Raw genomic sequence first — 17,129 nt, forward strand, 5'->3', positions numbered from 1 at the left:
TAAGTCAAGTAAACAAAATAAACACACAATCTTCTTGGAACGCCCGTCAACAAAACATGTGCTGATAGAAAGTGGCACATCTGAGACACTAAGCCTAACAGAAATGAACCTGGAGTCAAGCAACACCAAATCAGAAAACTACCAATTTTCAACAACACCACTCCTAACAGGAGTGCCAGAGAGCAGGACCTCAGTGGAGCTAAACCAAACCACCTTACACCAGAATTATTAGGCAACGCACATGAATATAGCCAAAGTAGGATAAATACAGGTAGACAGGTATGGACGACACTCATCCAGCTGCCAACTACTAACACTAGAAGGCATACAAGTGACAGATTACAAAAAACAAAAACATGTGTAATCAAGCCGTGGAATGCCAGTATTGTATCAACAATTCCTACAGCGAGACTCTTGACCACAACTGTCACCATCCTAAAATCACAACGATTATGAACCACCCTGGTGTTACTAAAGTAAGCAAGTGTAACGAATGAGTCATATCATATCAGAAAAGCAATGCGGGAGGAACTCGTCTTCACTTTCCCAAGGGCATTTTTTAAAGGAAAAGATCCAGCTGTGTTTGTAAACCATAAATTCCCAAATAAATATGAAAAGTGTAGTCGGGAAGAGCATTTTCAGTTACAAAAGGTACATTGAATGTCCATGAAATACCCGTTTTGCAATTCCCGATGTTCTTGTAAAGGCAGCGTAAGTAGTGACCAGAAGAATTCATGTATCACTTCAAATCACAGTACACCCAATTGTAGTAATCCTGCTAACTAGAAAATCATGTGTATACCTATCAGAAATGTTTTGCACCCAGTTGGACATGAACGCCTAGATTCACAACAGGAAAATGTGTGTGCAGCAATAAATTTTATTCACTGAAAAATTGAAGCAGGAGTAATCCCATCATAAATACTGAGAAGGGAATGATGGGGAGAGGAGTTGGCCTAACGACTGGGGAGGTCGACTTCAAATCTGGGGAACCGGGTTTGAGTCTCTGCAAGGACGTGCAACATCCTGTGATTCTGGGCAAATCACTTAATCTCCCTGTGCCTAACAAAAATGAATGTGTCCTCATGTAACGCAACTGGTGCTCGAGTAAAGCGCTCTGATGACCTATACCTTCGGGTCAAGTTTGCGCAATATAAAACTCCATAAAAAAAAAAGATAAATACCATTAAGAATACTGCATAAGGTTGGAAGCCATCAGAAGGAATACTATGAAGAGGAAATGCTCCAATTAAATAATGGCAAACACTGTAGAAATGTTGCCCCATAATACCTTACTGCAGTGGAACTATCTCATACACCATACAGAGCCATGGACATATGTGGCACAGCACACATCATGCCACATAATATGATATCTAAGCTTGCATACTTATTGGTGAAATGAAAATCGTTTTTGACAGTACTTGCACCGTACGTCTTATACGTTTTTCTTTAAAACCAAAAGCTTGGCCTCTAGAATAATTCTTAAAACTGGTATATCCTGCAAAAGCTTTCAAGGAAGGCTTTTGTTTAAATTTGGTCTGTATCTTTCCAGTGTATTGGCTGCTCTTTTCAGTATTGTTCTACATTATCAGCATGTGATGTGATCTTACTAGTTGCTTCTATAACACAATTGGTGAAGGGCTTGATATGAAGCTGGATGGTAATGAAAGATTTCCCGATTTCTGGAGAAAGTACTAAATCTGGAGTAGAATCTGCCGCCAGCATTTCCTCCACAATAGGGATAGTGTGGTGAGGAAATCCCACCAGTGGATGCTCGTCTGGATTAAACACTTCATACAGAAATCAGAGGATTATTTTACACCTTTCAACTCTTTCATCATCATAAGTCTGCACTTACACGCAGCTCTGTTCCTAAAAGAAATCAGCCTGACTCATACTTATCCTCTTCTCATACTGCCTAAATTGACTTGAACACTGTTCTAAAAACAAGGAGTTCTCAGAACTCTTTTCTTGATGATCCTTACTTGTCCGAAAATATGTTCTTAAGATTCCTTGCAAGCTACTTGGTTGATAATACACAGACACACTGAGACTTCAAACCAAGACATACTCTAGGCTCTGTTTGTAATACATAGATTGAACCAGGTCTCAGTTCTAAAAACCAGCAATCACTATACTCTAGATGACACCACATTTCCTTAACGACTCTCTTCTGACTGATGCCCAGAGTCAAAGCTTTGTTCTTGATCAAATTAACTCTTCACTGAACAGTGTTTTTAGAACCCCTTTGAAGGCAATGCTTGTTACTATCTAGGCTCAATCAAGTCTCTCTTTATATTGACCACACAGTTGTAGATTTTGATTGTTGAGCCCTTAGCCCTTTGGTCCTTTTTCTTTGCCTGCGTCCATTTGTGCTCCTTGGGTCCTTGCGCTTTTGGGGCATCTTATTTTATTTTATTCTTTGTCCTGCTATATTTACCTCTTCTTCCCTTTTGAGAACCTCTGTTGAAAATTTTTGTTTAATCTCTGCTGAATCTTGATCATTGTCTCAGCATCGCCTGCTATACACATTGATCTACATGACCAAACAGAACATCTGCATCATAAGCATCTTTCAAAATTGCTCATTTGAGAACACAAATCAAGGAATAGCATAATCTTGGAAATCACTCGACTGCATAATGAGTGAATGGAGCAAGACTAGCACACACCTCAAATGATGCAATAGGCTGCTTCAAGTCAGTCCATTCATGGTAGGAGATGAGTAGGAGAACAAAAAGTAGACCGGAGATGGAAAGACAATAGGAGATAGAGAGAAGAGGAAGCCTGGAGGAGGAAAGAAAATAGGAGACAGAGAGTAGAGGAAGCCTGGAGGTGGAAAAAAAATAGGAGATAAAGAGGACTGAGGGTGTCCAACCTCTGGTAGCATGGAAAAGCAGATGGTGCAAACAAGTCACTCCCAGCACGCTGTGATAAAGCTTTATGCCTGAAAGATCCCATGCTCGTGGGAGAGTGCTGTGTGATTCCTTCCCAGTCGGGATTGACCTCTTTACATCTCTTTTAAAAAGAGTGAATTATGAACCAGAATTCTTCTTGAAGAAGCAAAAAAGAAAGTACGGTCTCCTCGTATGCGTCCCCACGGGGTTAGTGGCATCTTCATCCGTTTCAGGGTGCATGGTTTTGAAAGGAGCACACGCCATACTTTAAAGCTTTATGCCCCTGGCATTATGGAAATTATTCTTTTGGGAAGTTAGACGAAGGGAGGAGCTAGCCAGCGTTTGTACCACCACCAGCAGCAGCAGCAATGAGTAATCTGACAGCTAAACTGAAGTGCTGGCTTCCCTCAAGTGAGTCTGGGCACAGTTTTCAAAGTGAAATGGAGAATCTTCTATAGAGTTGTTTGAGGGTACACTGGGTATAAATGTAGGCATGATGTTGGTCTGCAAGAGACCATGGTAGGAAGAGTGTATGGTGTATGGTTCTGTTAACCCAGACTGAAGTTATGCTCTCAATGAATATAAGTGCGATTATTCAGGAGAAAATTCTGAGCACTCGAAAAACATGTTTGGGGACCCATATAGGGAGGCAGTGTCACACTTATACACAAAATCTGAAATAAGCACGTCCAGACTGACCCAAAGTTAGATTGAGCGGCAGTAAACAGAAATGGAACCAGGCCAGTTGTCTAGATGTGAAAGGAGAGAGAAAATGCATGCAGCAAGATGACTCCTCTAGGGAGAAAGGACAAGAAAACTGAGTGATTTCCATTAATTCAAGGATCACAGGTGGTGCATCCAAAGAGCCACTGAAGAACAAAGTATTAGCTGGCTAACGGAAAAGTTAGGTCTAGACATGGTTTCTACACATGAGTTGAAACTTCCTAACTGATTGCAACTGTGTAATGCTACTCGCCGAAAACGCGCTTTGATGCCTCGTCAGGGGTAGTAAGCACTATATAAATGTATTTACAATACAATTGCAGGAGCAAGGAAGGGAAGTTCGATTCAGTTGCTCCATCCTAACAAAAGCTGCAACAAAATCCTCCCATCTCAAGACCATCATTAAGGCTTTGGAATGTAATCCGGGAAAGTCACTGTTAGGAAATAAGACCGGTGGTTGGTAGAAATGATTAACAAGTACTGGTGAAGCCAATAGGTATTTCCTATGCACACGTCTTAATACAAAAACTTTGAAGAATGTATTTTCCCCAGAACATTAGAGATTGTTTCCACTGTCTAGTTGAGTTAAAGTGCCATTTTTGAAGCTTGTGTTTTTTGGAGGGGCTTCCAAGGGCGGAAAGATAATACAAGATATAAACTACATGCAGGGAAACTACAGAGCATGCATTTTCATACGACTTTGTGTGGAGGTGTAGGAATAACTACATTGCTCCACTTTTAAAGGCATTTTAAATCTGATTTAAGGTTTTTTTATGCTGACAAACGATCCTCAAAAGTGACAACACGTGTATGTCTCAGATGAGACCTAAAAAGTAACAACGCAGAGACCAGTGTTGAGTCAGAATTAAGGAGAAAAAATAAACTTACAGGAAAAGGTTCCATGCTGAAGAGGTCAGTGAACTGATATAAAAACTCTTGATATTAGAAACTCAGTGAAAGGTTGCAAAGGTGGTGAGAATCCATTGCACAAGGGAGTCATGAAGAAACAAATGTTGGTCCCTGTTTAATCCAGAAGCCGAATGTTTCCCATATTCTTTGCAAAAATGTGTACACCGCAGCTATCGAATTGCGACTTAAGACTAGTTGGCAAATTTGTGACTATGCAATTGTTTACTGTTCTATCCCAAATTGTGCATTTTCTTGCGAGCTATACAAATTTAATTCTTTGCACCTTTTTTTCTATTTGAATGGTACCAGATTCTGTACTCCTAGAATGGCCTTTAGTCGATATTGTTTATATAAACTCTAAACACTCCAGATTGACTTGCCTAGGCTGTGCCCTAAATTGAAAAAAGTAACATGCTACCATCCTATGACCATTAAACCCAATTATTCATGTTCAAGCAAATATAATCATGTGATCCTACATTTTTTTGTATTTTCTCTTTTTGTTTGTCCTCATTCGCTTTCAGATGAAATGGATCTCAACCGAGAGGTGTCCATTTATCATCTGACCAATTGCTGCCGAATATGCTAGTACAGTAGTTGGAGGAAACCCAACTACAATCAGTTCCCCTCGGCCCAACCAGCTTAATCATTGGACCTGAGTGGTCTCCATCTGGTATAACAATCCTATTTACTTGCTGGGACCCTATTATTACTACCATCGTCCAAGTCTAACCTGCACATTTGATCTGCCTTCAGTCATATATACTGGGTAGGAGGGATCTCCAAAAGCTAGTTTATACAGATCTCCTTCCTAGGGAGCAACATTAAATTAAAAAAAAGTCTCCTGACACTTGATGCAACGACTAAGCTCAGTTGTGCATCCATCCCAAACAAGATCAATAGAGGAGTAACCTCCGTTTGATGATCAACTAACTCCGAGAGAGTCTTAGATATATCCTCCCAAAAATTGTTCAACTTGGCTCAGGTGACTAACCTATGGATATCATCAGCTTTCTTCTTCCCGCGTCTGTTACAACATCCCAAAGGACTTTTCACAGATTTAGCTATCTTCTTTAGGGATAGATACATTCTGTGCAACATAAAGAAATGTTGTTTCCTGAGGGCTGCTGGATTAACTATGGCAAATCGGAGGTTTAAAGACTTTCCGTAATTTGGCTGCCCTTCTGCTGGCGTTCTTTTTCCTTGATCGACTTATTTCAGCTACCTTTTTCCATATCACCAAGAGTTTGAGTTACTAACCTTGCATCTACGCATTTCCCAGGATGTTTACATTTTAACCTGTCTACTTGTATTCATTACTTTGTTGTTGTTTATGGCATTTTATATTCTCTTTCACTGTCTAAATTGTTTTAACATATATCATTCTCTTCAGATCTACGCAACTCCTTGCTCCAGCTTTTATCTTCATGTCGTTCTCTTTAGATTCACGATCATAACCTATTCTAATTCACGATTAGTCAAGGCTGAAAGAATGCTACGAGAAGACTACTTTATGTAGCTATGTTTGTCATTTACTCCTTCATTACTTTTTGATTTTCTTGATATGAATCAAAGCACAGCACGTCAGTTTGTTTTCAATGACTGTTTTATGATGGTCTCTCTCTTCAGCGCCCTAAAATCCAGCTCGGTAGAGTTTGCACCTCTCAAACACATTCACAGTTCACCAATACTAATAGCTTGAAGTTACTTAACACATAACCAGTGTAGCAAAGAAGCTAAACCGTGATCAGAATTGTTCCTGATTATTCTTAGCACAAGTTTTTACTTACTTTGGTTCTAATGTCAATATTTCCCAGTGATTCTCACTGTACTAGTTAGTGTCAGTGATGCTCACGGTGCTGTCATTACTGACATTCGGTGGCATAGCGTTAGGGCGGGGTTGGGGTGGGAAGGGGCAGAGGGGCGGTTGCCCTAGTCTCAAAATTCTTAGGGACATTTTTAGGGGCGCAACATTTGAAAAAGGGGAAAAAAAAGTGGAAGGATACTTGCCTTGGGTGCTGGCAACCCGCGCTGTTGCCCAGATTAGCCTGGTACCCAGGAGTTCCACTGAATTGGAAGGGTGCCCTCAGTGCTCCACTGGCATCAATGTCCGACTTTCATTAGTGTTCTCAGTATGGCTTAATATTAATACTTATGATACATTAATTTTTTTAACAGTGGTTTCTTTGACCGTGATCTTCACCGTACTGCCATTGTTGGTGCTATCCACAATACTGTTTGGTTGCAATAATTTCCACTGCAGTGTAGGAAGTTTCTCGGTATCTCTTTTCTAAGGTTAACTGCGGACAAACAAACAGATTCTTAAAGCCATTTGTGCACGTAAGTTGCGCTCAGGTGCTTATTAACTTCAGTGTAAATTGTATTTCTGGCGTGTACAATTACGCCACTTTGGTGTCGTTTTATGTGTCAGAAAATGTACCAAGAGGGATGGGTAAGGGGTTGTGAAAATCTACCAAGAGGGATGGGTGAGGGGTTGTGAAAATGTACCAAGAGGGATGGGTAAGGGGTTATGAAAATGTACCAAGAGGGATGGGTAAGGAAGGGGTTGTATGTGTCTACCACCACTAAGCTGCTCCCCGACCTCCCAGTTTACTCGATTTATTATATTAGATTTGACAGTTTGTGACTTGTTTCTTTGCAAAAGTTTTTGTGATGCATTTCTCTGAAGCTCTGTTCAGCTCATACTGAGTCAAAGAGGTTGGTACAGGAGCCACACCGCAGAGTAGTCATAAGTGGTACTCGAAGAGTAGACACCATGAAATGTATGCAGATTGGCCAAGTGCCCGATCTGTCAAGTGTGACGCCAGGTTTCCCTGCAAGAAAACCAAGTTAGTGCCTAAAATGTCCCTCATCAATCTGCCGGTTTCTTACATCTCCAATGCAAACCCCAGAGAGCCTGACAGGCTGAGTGGATCATTAATGTTATTTATTTTTATTTTTTAACAGGCAGTGAAGGAAGAGCAAGAGGAGCTCAAGGTAAGTTTGTATTTTTATTGCAAATTGTTTGTACGGTAGGGCAATAATTTTAGATCGGGTGTCTTATACTAAACATATTCATACGTAAATGTACATGTAGAATATATGTAGATTATTTTGATCCACTTGAGTTCTTCTCTGTGGATCCAGTGCATGCAGCATCAGCTACAAGTTGCTTTCGCCATTTATTTCTTTTAACCTCTGTCACCTTAACAAGAATGTATTTGTTTATTGATGCCCAAAGTGCTACCAAAGAAGGTTGTCTTGAACTCATGTATTTTGTTTTGAGCCTTGTACACCTGAGTCAGAGTGCTTGTTCTTTTTCTTTCCAGAATATGATCAGTTAATCGAACATACTTCAAATAGTATTAAAGGATTGAGATGATTGACAGGTAAAAATGCATTGACATCACTCAACATAGCAGGGCAGGAGAGTGGAAAACATAGAAAACATTGAGCAGCTAGGGGGCTGACTGTCTGACTGTCAGTCAAATATGGCTCGTCCATGACCGGAATAAGAATGATCAATTCACACCTCCTTATTGTAGTTCAAGAAAGATGTCCAAAACTCTCTAAATTTCACTAAGTTACCTTCCTGGAAGGTCACAAATCCATTGCTGTTTAACACAAACTCAACGGCATTGATGCCTCGCAGTGCTGAGTGTTGCCCTGTATGATCTGATATTTTGGCAGACAAACTGTACATCTTATTTAAGGGTATATATAAATAGACATCTTATTAAGAGAATATTATAGGTGGGCTTCAGTGTTTCTTTCTTCAGATGGGCTTAGTGAATTCTGAAGCAAGGCAGCATGCTTCTTCTGAGTGATGGGTTATATGACTAAGCTTGGTCCCAGCTTGCACCCTATAGACTGATTAGCAATCAGACCTCTAGGTAGCTCTGAGAGCCAAAGATTTCCTCACATCAAGGCTTTAATACTCTCTTCTCTTCTCCTTGATCCCTGCGTACTCTGTCTGAGCTTCTCAAAGGTGCTCACCAGTCGAAGTAAGGGACCTGTGAGGGCACCTGGGTGCTATGTTGTGCAGCTGTGCATAGTTAAGAAGATCACATTTATTCTGACTAATGTCGTTGGCATTCCTTGTGACAAGGCAAAGATCCCGCCAGGGCTAACAGAGATCCGTAATTGCATGAAAAGGATCCTCGGTCCCATCACTGATGTAACCTTTGGTGTGACCGTGAGTCCAGCTGCCAGGTATGAGGATCCAGTGGGGGTGACCGACAGATCAGGGCTCATGTAATCGGGTTAAGGACTCGCGTGACAAATATACTAGAAAGCATGACAAAGATCTCTGCTAGTGTGAAAACAGGATTAGTAGAGCACTAGTCATGGCTTACGTATCTCAATCTGGGTTTGTACTTCATATAACATAGATCCAGGATAAATTAAAGATTGTTTTTTTTTAATATATTTTTTATATAAGTTTTGAAACAATGCCACAATAGCAAATAAAAGTACCATACAGCAAGTCCGGAGTCCAGCCCCATTGGCCGCATAATAGTAGCAACAATCGTGATAAAATAAAGATTGTGACATTGAGATCATCCCCTGTTCTTTGGCAAACCATGCTTTTTATGTTGGAAACAGGGTAAACTACTGACAATTATTTATTTATTTAAGAAATGTATAGAGCGCAGCTGTCACCTTGCAGGTATCCTGGCGCTAAGGCTTCACAGAGTGGCAGACAATGATGTACAGGATGCTTGATTTTGGCCAACAAAGTCTCATTTGTCTGCGGTTCAGTGTACCCCCCACCTATTTTGTATGCAATTTCTAACTGCCCCATATGTCAAGAATTTAGATGCTGGGAGACCATATTCTTCCATCATAGTCTCTAAGGACATCAGCTCCTCTCTATGAATAAAAGTCCACTACCATGTGTATGCCTACTACAGTCCAAGTTTCTAATCTAATTGCTCTGAAGATTTCTCGTTCATCTAAGTGGCCTATAAGGCCCGAAAGTGGTGCTGTTGGGGTGTATAGTGGCGCCTACAAAGTATTTTCCCCATACATTTCTCCCTACTTCGCATTGCTATGAATACTAGTCTGAGTTTTAGCTTTCCTCCTTATTGTTTATTAAAAACCTTTGTATTTACAGTACACATTTCATCACTACCAGCCAGTCCTCCATCTCAGACCTACAGATGCTTGTTTGGAAGTAGTCCCCACGTTCCGCTGGGCTCGCTCTGGGGGTCGAACCTTCTCCATTTTTGCAACTAACATTTTGAAATAATTCCCTTCTCATTTTTGGATAATTAATCTACGCTAATATTTCACAAAGCCCTAAAAACTTGTTTTCCCCCAATTATTATGTCTCCCCCTCACTTTCTGTTTATATAGTGCCAGTACACAATCCCAGGTAGCAGAGTGCTGTACAAGTGTTAAATACATTACTTAAAAAGAAACGTTGCAAGTGAGTCTTGGGTGTTTACCATCCTGATTTCCCTGACTTCATGCACTACCCTTCCGACCAGCCTTCTCGCTATCCATAGTATCTGCGAAGCCATATGATATATTTTGTAATTGGCAGCACCCAGTTCTCCCTTGTAAACTGGTATGTGTAACTCTCAGGGCAAACCTTGGGTTTCCTTCCCCCACAGTAGGCCTCTCCCAAGAGATTCTAACTTCTGACACCATTTCATTGGTATCCATACTGGTAAGTTAATAAATAAATATAAGAACCTCGGGAAGCATGAATGTCTTACTTCAGTGTTTGACTACAAGTTTCTCTAGGTTCTGTATCAGTATACATTTTGACATACGCATTGTGAACCATTCATCTCATGGTTGATACCTTGTGTGTCAACCTTGAGATGCCGACTGACATACCTGAAGGCCTAGTTGACAGAACCGATGTTTTGGAAGTCCTGAGATTTGGCCGGAATATCCTGGTTGAGTGAGAGTTCCTGGCTGTTGTTACTAATCTGAGCTCATGTGGCAGAAGTTGACTAGCATTTCTGAGAAGGGCCAGCATGAATGTCGGGGTTCTTGACAAGCTACGATAATTGGTTTGGCTGGAATTTTTGAATTTGCAAATCAGATTGAAGCTCCTGATTCTGTCGGATTTTCTGTTTACTAATGGCAGTGTCTCCTGGCTTCCCCAATTGAGACCCGGAATGATCTTAGCTGACATACTTCATATTAAGACATATTCTTATCCATGCTGCTAATATTAAAACTCTGTTATACTTTTCAATGATCATTCAGACTGTAGTCTACAATGACCAGTACTCACAACAGATGGCTGTGCCCATCTTAACAAAGTTAAGATGCTAAACCTTTACGAAGATGAAAAGTAATCTAGCAGCAACGATTTGATTCGTTGTGGTAATGTATTATATTAAAAATTCATTAATTTGCTCAATCAGTGTTTATTTTAGTGGCAGACTAGGGCTTTCTGAAGCAAAGTAGTGTTATTTTATGTATATTTGCCCAATTAACAAATTCAGAAAAAGGGTACAAATGTCTAATTTTATTAGGTAGCGCACCTCAGATAGACTGCCATATTTTATGTGAAATGAAGCAGACAGCATCTTGATTTTGCATTGAAAGGAGATCTCCGAGCAGCTGAATCAAGTACGCTGCCTTCTTGGTGGGAGCATAATTGTTTCTTTTCATGAACAGAGTGACCTTGCTTTTTGATTTTGAAGTGAAAATTTTGAACTGTGCAGCATACATTATGTCCAAAACACCTTTACACAAAACCGTTTAGGAAAAAACACTGGTCGTTAATGAGTGGGCACAGATCCCATTTATTGGTGCCTTTTTGATCTAAAGTCCTCTCATTGTGCGAGGCGGGTGTCTGTTTGCAATGTGAATGGCCTCTTGGGCATCAAGGCATCTGTGAAAATGAAAGGTGTGAAGAGAGAGAACATTCAGTACATGAAGCAGTTCCTTAAACATCTATATCCCGGTGAGTAATTAGCAATTGAAAGAGACCAATAAAGTTTGATATGTAAAGCCCTGCACAGCATCCAGTGTTGTGTGTGCCCCCTCACTAAGGTATCATTAAAACTAATTTGGGAAGAGGTTTTAAGAAGTTCCAAAATCCTCTACCAATCTTAAACGTGTGTTTTTTCACTGTAACTATCAGACTTTAAAAAATAAAAAAAATGAGGTTTTTTATTGCTTATATAGAGATGATCAACTTTTGTAATGGTTTTAATTAACTGCACAATAAACTTACTTACTTACTTACTCTACCAATATCTTGATCTCTTCTGTGCTAATTACCAGCCAGCTCTGTGATCCATGATGAGGTATTTTAAATCCTCCTGAAAAAGTCTAGTTTCTAGTGATGGAGTTGCAGGTGTCACTAGGTATGTGATAAACACTCTAAACGAAGGATGTATAATACTATCCAGTTAGACATCCATGACCAGGACAGTTCTGTTTTCAACAAAAAGTAATCCTACCACTTTCCTAGCCGTGCGAAGTTAAATGTAACTGAAACTTTGTCTGGTTGCACACTGTCATTTACAGACAGCACATTTTCCATTGAAATGGGCACTACATTTGCACAGACATACAGTTTTACTGATAAAACTATATTGTGCACAAGTGATAATATGAAGAAAACGGGGTTCAGTGAATTTTTATCAATTGTCCGTCATCAAGTAAAGTGTCTTGATTTGTTTTGATCCTATTCAAATCTTTGTTGCCATCACACTTCAGAACTACAAAAAGTGCTTCATTTTTGCTTTCTTAACTACTAAATGTGTGCAGTTAATTTAGGGGTATTTATATTTTGTTGTGTTTTACAAAAAATGCATCCTACAGCCTTTCCTTTCAAACTGCTACTACAGTATGCCCTAGAACCCTGAGCCGCGTTTGTAAAATGATTAACATTATTGCTGTCATTCTAAATCCAAGGTATCGACATCTGTGATTAGAGATTTGAATTTGATTTCTCTGTAAATAAAAATACCTGACAAACCTGAACCCCTGTTAAGTAGCATTGCTCAATCTGTGCTGGAGTCGCTGGAATATAAAGGAATTGGTACAGTTACTAGAGACAGATGCTCTGAGAGTAGTGTAAAAAGGACAGATATCCTGTTTGTAAACAGTGCCTATTGAAAGACTACATTATTTTTTGTTCCATTGCCACCCTACCATAGATGCCAGATTGCTGAGGTGCTTGTGATCTTGTTGTCATCTGGTCATTGTGACTTGTTGTGGTCATGAAAGGATATAGTTTCTTCAAATATGACAATTGCCTCTTGACAGACTCTCTGATGACTCTCGTTTTTTGCTCTGGCATACATTTTAGAGGGATAGCCTGAACTGGGCAGTGTCCTGGATGTATCGTGCACTTTCCAGTTCTTAACAATCATATTAACCACGATTGAAAAGCTATGCAACACTTCTGAATTATTTATGTACTACTTCTCTCATTTGTGTCTTTTCACACATTTGTCCAAGAGTTCCTTTGAAAGGTATATGGTGTATATTGTTGAAGTCTTTGCCTTGAATTGCACTATCCATCAGAAGAACCCTCATGAACTGCTGCACTGATCTTGAAATCATACAACAGACTAAATTCTAATTGAGGCGGACGCCACTTGACTTGGTTTGTGGTTTTGGAGGCCACAAGTTAAACGCAAGCAATTTTAGCATTTCTCTTTCAAAGGAGCAGACACCTATCCACCCAAAGTTATTTCAGTTTTTATTTATAATTCATTATCTCAAACTTTCTGCAATGTTTTTTCACTTGGGGGTTTCGGAATAGGGCATCTAGAAAACTGGATAAAACTTAATGAGGTCAAGTCCAGGCTGTAAGGAAATAAATAGAAACGTTGATAGGTTGTACCTTGAATAAGTCTGGTCACATTCCTGAATCTCCATCTTTATTGTGGGTTATTTTCGCCCTGTGATATTAAATGGCTTGGTAAGTGTCAGAGAATATTTTGGCCTTTCCCAAATCGTTACTGTTCATCAACGAAAAGGGCCACATGTTAGACTTTTTGATTTCCTCCCCTGTTCAGCTAGTGAACAGTGTTGAGCAGTTCCTTATCACTTTTTTGGACAGATGAATAACATGTCTAGTATTCCATCAAGCTTCCCACCTAACTTGTATACCCCAATAAGATTTTCTGTACACTCAGAAATACCAAAAAGAGGTTAGTGGCAAAACAATTATCAGCCCATCTAGAAGAGACTACAAAGTATTTTCCCCATACATTTCTCCCTACTTCGCATTGCTATGAATACTAGTCTGAGTTTTAGCTTTCCTCCTTATTGTTTATTAAAAACCTTTGTATTTACAGTACACATTTCATCACTACCAGCCAGTCCTCCATCTCAGACCTACAGATGCTTGTTTGGAAGTAGTCCCCACGTTCCGCTGGGCTCGCTCTGGGGGTCGAACCTTCTCCATTTTTGCAACTAATCAGTTTAATTGCAAGCTCATCAGTCTATACAGGATACCAAACCTAAATCTGATCAGCAGGAACCTTTCTTGTTCTTTCATTTGAAGGTTTAGATAAGGCTGGATAATCCTTGATTTAACTATCATTAGATGGGCAGTTACAGTCTTTTTTGGCGATTCAATTCTTTCTCTTTGGTTCTCAAGGAAGTTTAAGCTTAGATGTTTCAGTGCTTTCCTAGAGATATCTAACATTGATAGGGGGTCAGTAAAAAATTCCGGGTGCTTAATATTCTCGCAAAACGCCTTTATATAGCACAACCATTTTATCTTTTTTCCCCCATCTAATTTCAGTACATCCCCCAAGATGAGGCGATTTAGATGACATTTTTCATTTGTCCATACACGATGCCATAAAAGAATCGGTTGTAATTTAAGTAAATCTTCCAAATAGGGGATACCCAGTTCTAAATGGCAGGTGTAACTAGACGTACTCTTTGGGAGAGCTAAAAGATATCGTAGGAAAACATTTTCGGTGATTTGTAAACTGCTAACATTTGAATCGCCCCATATTCCTGCCCCATATAATGTCACAGAGACACAACTTGCTCTATATATGTATGCTCTTTGACTGGCTTTTTGCCCATCTTCTTGCTAAAAGAACTGAGGGCCATTATAGATTTAGAAAATAATAAATTCCTGGCTTGGATCGCAGAACTCCATTTACCAGTTCGATCGAACAAGATCCCAAGATAAACGAAAGTTGGTGTATGTTGTAAAGGGGTTGATCCTAGAAACATAGTTTTTTTCTTATAGTTCGTATTACCACCACAGTTCATAGCAAAAGTCTTAGTACAGTTTATTTGTAGACCAAGTTTAGCCATGAAGGAACTAAAAGAAGAAATCATGGTCTGCATGGCTATGGGAGTTCGTGCCATTAGAACGGCATCATCTGCGTAAATGAGAGCAGGTATACGGCGGGCTGAGGCAATAGGCATAACATTACAATCCTGTAATAATGTGGCCTCCAAGTTATTTATATAAATAGAAAATAAAAATGGGGCAAGGACGCACCCTTGCCTCACGCCCCTCGCAACACTGAACTTTCTTGTACACTCCCCATTTTTTCCGTATCTGACCATTGCACTGGCCCCATTATACAACTCCCTCAGAAATTTAATAATGTTTACATCCACTCTTAATTTGATTAAAATATTCCATAGTTTCTCATGATTTACAAAATCAAAAGCAGATGTCAAATCTAAAAAAGTTAGAAAGACTCTTCCTCCCTTTGCCGTGGTATACTTCTCGATCAGTATTGATAAATTAAAAGCCTGCTCGGTGGTGCCGACCCCTTCGCAAAAACCATATTGAAGATCACTAATAATATGGTGTTCCTCTGCCCAAAAGTGTAATCTGTCTAAGATGACTCTGCCATGACTCTGCCAATTATTTTTATGGTAGAGTCGAGCAGAGATATGGGCCGATAGCAAGCACAATCCGCTCTGTCCCCCTTTTTAAAAATCGGGACAATGATTGACGTGTACCAAGTACCCAGCAGACCTGTTGAACATGCGGCATTAAAAGTTCTAGTGAGCAGAGGTGCCCAAAGCAGAATATTTTTCTTAAAAATGTCCACAGGGACACCATCAGGGCCTTGTGCCTTACCCCCTAGACTAGAGTTGATACCCTTAATTACTTCCTCCAAGGAAAAGTTAAGATGCAGCCCATCAGTACCCTTCCCCTTACACATGGGCTCACTCGCTAAGTCATTAACAGTTGCAGCTGGACAATAAAGTGCTTCAAAGTGCTTGACCCATTCATCCTCAGTGACGGCTATCTCCATACGAGCCTTTGTATTGTCCTTTAAGAAGGGAGCCTTCACTGCCCTCCAAAAGGCCGTCATATCCTTGGTTTCTGAGGCGTCCATAATGGCTGTCCAGGCTTCCTTTCTCAGCAACTGTTTTTGATCATTTAGTGCCTTTTTGTACTCCTTGCGTAAAGACCTTATCAAGGGCGGATTTCTGGTTTGCTTATGTAAGGCCAATTTTAGTTGTTTATGAGCTTTGCTACAAGCTGATGAGAACCAGCCTCTAGATTTCCTTTGGGTGATCTTATCCTTAACGTTTACCCAAAGACCTCGTTTTATACAGGAAATGATTTCGCTGAAATTACTTATAATATCAGCGTCATCAGCTGCCTGGTCCAAACAAACAGAAAAATTGGTACTGCATGAATTAATTAGATTACTAAGGAACTCCTCAGGGACCACCCTGGTCCATTTTAAGGCATAACCATTTTGCCCAATAATTTTTAAATTTTTAGAGAAAACCTCAGCTCTATTATGCACTATTGAATGTGGGTCCATTAACTCAATCCTTATAGGAAAATGATCACTTAACGGGGAGTTTAAAACATTATAACTAGAGATACAATCCCTATAACTCAAAGAAATAAGGATGAAATCAATTATAGACAGTAAACTTCTCCCATTGAAGGTTGGAGTGAATTGGGTCGCAGTATGACATAGTTCATTTGAAAACCCTAGATCATGGTTAAACATGATCTAATTTAAAGCGTTCGCTGTTGATGTATGTTCAAAATGTGTAGGGGTGGTGTCCCTATTAGTTGTTAATCCGCAATTTCCGGTTCCTGATCTTTCACACAGGGAACAATTAAAATCGCCACCCCATATGACGATGAACTGTTTATGGGAACTGTTGTTTATGCTGTTGAGTATCTCATTTAGGGTTTTAAGCACCACTGATGTATCTGCTACCGGAATGTTATTATAAAAATTAACTATTAATATGCAGGCTGAATTGTGAAAGTGTAACCCAACGATATGATAAAAACAATTATAGGAATACAGCTCAATTTCTTTACAGATAAGGCAATTAGAAAAATACATACATAAACCCCCTTTTGCTCGCCCATGTACAGATGCTACGGCAGGAATAGATATAGTTTTAAAACCGCATATGTGATATTCTTTCTCTGCCCAAGTTTCTTGTAAGCATATGACATCACATTTATAAATAAAGTGTTTCCAATCAGGGTTATCTAATTTTGCCTTAAGACCAGCAATATTCCAAAATGTGATAGACCATTGTTTACGGGACCTTTTGTTCGGCCGTGGGTTATCACACACCGTGCTATCTATCGAGATTTCAGTAAACCCCCCCCTGCGTTTTCATCGTCGATGATTATTTCAT

The 17,129-nt window shown here is 39.8% G+C and overlaps 1 protein-coding gene across 3 annotated transcripts in view; it reads left to right on the top strand.

Moving 5' to 3' along the window:
* The window catches only part of FARS2 (phenylalanyl-tRNA synthetase 2, mitochondrial), a 1,625,806-nt gene that overhangs the window by 181,140 nt on the left and 1,427,537 nt on the right, over positions 1-17,129 (top strand). For 2 of the 3 annotated variants that reach the window (XM_078688052.1, XM_078688053.1), the window contains exon 2: positions 7,500-7,529. The gene's annotated coding sequence lies outside the window, so the exon portion shown is untranslated. Of the gene's footprint in view, positions 1-7,499; positions 7,530-7,878; positions 7,922-17,129 lie in introns of those variants that run through there. The other variant, XM_078688051.1, reaches the window with a different exon arrangement.

The sequence above is a fragment of the Lissotriton helveticus genome, chromosome 4_1, assembly GCF_964261635.1.
Source record: "Lissotriton helveticus chromosome 4_1, aLisHel1.1, whole genome shotgun sequence".
NCBI classification, from domain to species: Eukaryota; Metazoa; Chordata; class Amphibia; order Caudata; family Salamandridae; genus Lissotriton; species Lissotriton helveticus.